Below are 3,717 nucleotides of genomic sequence, written 5' to 3'. Positions count from 1 at the left end.
GAAGGGGTGGAACTTCAAAAATACATGGTGCTACATTGGTAGCAATGAAACTTTGAGGGAAAAGTATGCATCATTACTATTGCTTGCTCAAATAGCATTGGTACAATGTTGTAGTACGGCTATTTGTGAACGTGGCTTTAGTGTTCAAAATATTATCAAATCAAAGCTTAGGAATTCTCTTACTACTAAGAGCAGGCGTACTTTGATGATAATTTCTCTTGAAGGGCCACCATTGGAGGAATTTAATTTTGATGAAGCGATTGGATTATGGCGGGATGATGCAAAGACCTCAAGACATGCATTTGGCTCCATAGATTGTAAGTTTTTATATCTTGTATTATTTTAAAGTTATATATTTTGGATTAAATTTCAAATTTTGTTTTTAATTAATATTTCTTTAGGTTTTTTGTCGAAGAAGAATGGATCAAATTTTGTTGTTTCATCTTTGAGATCGGAGAAAAGATACCTCTTTCTATGAGTTTTCATATATAGCTTTCCCTAGCCAATAGACATTTTGGTGCCTTTCTTTCTCTGATATGTCTATTGGCTAGGGAAAGCTATATATGAAAACTCATAGAAAGAGGTATCTTTTCTCCGATCTCAAAGATGAAACAATGAAATTTGATCCATTCTTCTTCGACAAAAAACCTAAAGAAATATTAATTAAAAACAAAATTTGAAATTTAATCCAAAATATATAACTTTAAAATAATACAAGATATAAAAACTTACAATCTATGGAGCCAAATGCATGTCTTGAGGTCTTTGCATCATCCCGCCATAATCCAATCGCTTCATCAAAATTAAATTCCTCCAATGGTGGCCCTTCAAGAGAAATTATCATCAAAGTACGCCTGCTCTTAGTAGTAAGAGAATTCCTAAGCTTTGATTTGATAATATTTTGAACACTAAAGCCACGTTCACAAATAGCCGTACTACAACATTGTACCAATGCTATTTGAGCAAGCAATAGTAATGATGCATACTTTTCCCTCAAAGTTTCATTGCTACCAATGTAGCACCATGTATTTTTGAAGTTCCACCCCTTCCACTCATTGTAAGCTTGGTATTTAAAAGTTTGAAATTCTTTCCTCAATAAAAAAAGGATCAATGAAAGGCTCAATGAGTTCCCCCCCTTTCAACCTTTTACTTTGACCATAGAACTTTATTATCTCCTCTATCCCATCACCACCGAAGTTTTTCAAATCTTTTCGAAAATCTTTTGTGGGAGGATAGCAAGAAGGAGATAAAAGTTTAAAATGGCTCAAAATAGAGGTATCCTCAAATCTCTCTTTCAAATTCTCAATTATATGGCTTGTGAAAGATTTTTGAATGGTTATTGCATTTCCAAGATCAGAGCCACCTTTTTCTCAAGTGAGCTCAATACTTCTAAAATTTGAGCCTCGCATTGACGATCTTAGTTCATATAAAAGTCCTTTGGATGGCCCATAATCAGGAATTATAGGATAACCATAGCCATCTATCTCTAAGGCATTGAGATCAAGACTAGGTCTCATCACAAATTCACTCTCCATTGCCACAATTTCGGCATCCACTATGCCAAAGATAGTAATCACATCAACATAAGTGCATTGAAAGAGCTTACTAAGACTTGTCAAATGAGAGAATAAATCACCTAAGTAATGTGCAACATATACAAATGCAAATGAAGAGATTTTAGCAAAAATGCTTTGTTTTTCCTTTTTGAAGTAGTCAAGCAATGGTTCAAGCAATTATTCACAAAATTTCATAAGGACTTTATGCCTACTCAACCATTGAATTGTATGTATGTCCTCTATCTTAAGAAAAGGTAGATCAAATTCGTCTTGCAAAGATCTTAACTTTTCTAAGCGAGCTACATTTTTTCTAAAATGAGTAGCCACTTCGTTTAATGTAGCATCAACATACACCGCAAATGGAAATTCACATATGGTGTTACTAGCACATAAATTAGTGCGGTGAGCCACACAATGTATGGAAGTCAAAAAAGGATACACACCTTTGAACTTTGTAGCGACCCCTAATCTTTTGCCAATCATTACTGATGCCCCATCTGAACCAAAGCTTACTAACTTTTTTTCATTTAAGCCGAAATCTAACAACAATTTTTTCAATGAGGTAAATAATCCAATAGATGTTCGATCATGCACCTCCAAAAGATCAAGAAACGAGATTTTGGGCTCATTGTCCTTTATATAAGATACATAAACAATCAAATGCTCATCTATTGAAATATCGGTTGACTCCTCTATCATGATACCAAAACATGGAGACTAACGAACATGAGGCAAATACTCTAACTCAAGTCCCTTCCCAATGTAGTGCACAAAAGAAGCACATGCCTTATCATTTTTATACATGGTCTCAAGGATGTTCGGAGTGTTACATTCTCTAAGCAATTCAAGCGTGGAAACATATTTTGTATAAGAAAGGTCATTTTTGGCAACAAAATAAGAAACCCGAAACAAATTTTTCATGCTATCCTCCATGCCTTCAAAATGCTTAGTAACACAAAATTCTAAGTTTTTTTTCCCACTATGCAATGCCCATGCAAGTACTTTATGTTTTTTGGATCCCCCATGATTTACTAAAGCACTATGTGTACGTTTATTGCCCCATCCGTTCCAAATTCACTTTTACAATGCTTATCTTCTTGGCAAATAGAACAAAACATTTTGGCTTGCACTTTATCAAACTCAACCCACTCAAATTCAGATTTCCACTTGTCATTCCATGCAATTCTAACTCTTTTACACCTTTTCGCTTCCTCTAACCCAACGCTTTGAACTTCAATATCATTGACATCATTATCATCAAGCATAACTTCAATTTTTCTTTTTCCTTTGTCATTTTTAATATTGACTTGTTTTGAAAAACCGGGCATGGCAAGCAAAGATTTTTGTTTAGAAGAGTTAAAAGCCATAACAAAAACTCACACAATATGTTATTTGATGTAATAGATCCTCGAGCAAAGCACTACTCGAAATAGGTTTGCGTCCTCAAATTCACGTATATAAATAAATCAATGACTTTGAAAACAACTCTTGTTGCCTGCATGAAGAGATTTTTTTTTATAAAAAAAAGAGAGAATAAGTTCCCTTGTTGAGTACACAAATGATAAGTAGCTTCAAAAACAAATTTGGAAACTCAAGTAGCTTCAAATCCAATTTTGGAAATTCTATAAGGTCATTTGGAAGTACATTTTAAAGCCTCTAGAGTCAAGGTTAGAAGTTTCTGGAATCTCGAAACTATTTCTCTCTCTGGAGTGTCGACTCCGTCCATGCATATGGAGTCTCTCTCTCTCTCTCTCTCTCTCTCTCTCTCTCTCTCTCTCTCTCTCTCTCTCTCTCTCTCGATAACGCATGCCAACACCTCTAGCAGAGAGTCAATCTCTCTCTCACACACACTCAACTCAGTCGACCAGCTTCTCCCCTTCTCTCTGATCTCAGTCGACAAATACGTTGTGTGTGTGTAAGCAGTAACATTGTCAATACAGAGTGTGCAAATCGAGTTTCTCTCTGACAGAGTGCGCTAATCCAGAGCCCACAGCTCCTTCAAGCTGGTTCCGCCATCTCTCTCTCTCTCTCTCTCTCTCTCTCTCTCTCTCTCTCTCTCTCTCTCTCTCTCTCTCTCTCTCTCTCTCTCTCTCTCTGTGCGCCCTTGTGCACCTCAATTGGGGTATGTATGTGTGTTTTTTTTCGCTGCAGTCTGTGCGTG

The 3,717-nt window shown here is 36.0% G+C and overlaps 1 pseudogene; it reads right to left on the bottom strand.

The window, feature by feature from the left end:
- Positions 1 to 1,070: 1,070 nt before the first annotated feature.
- On the bottom strand, positions 1,071 to 2,489 carry LOC147420915 (uncharacterized; annotated as a pseudogene).
- Between the last annotated feature and the right edge of the window lie 1,228 nt (positions 2,490 to 3,717).

Source organism: Adiantum capillus-veneris, chromosome 28, assembly GCF_014529385.1.
Source record: "Adiantum capillus-veneris isolate H3 chromosome 28, ASM1452938v2, whole genome shotgun sequence".
Taxonomy (NCBI): Eukaryota; Viridiplantae; Streptophyta; class Polypodiopsida; order Polypodiales; family Pteridaceae; genus Adiantum; species Adiantum capillus-veneris.
The sequence above is the reverse complement of the archived record's forward strand: the minus strand, read 5'-3'. Positions and strand labels throughout refer to the sequence as shown.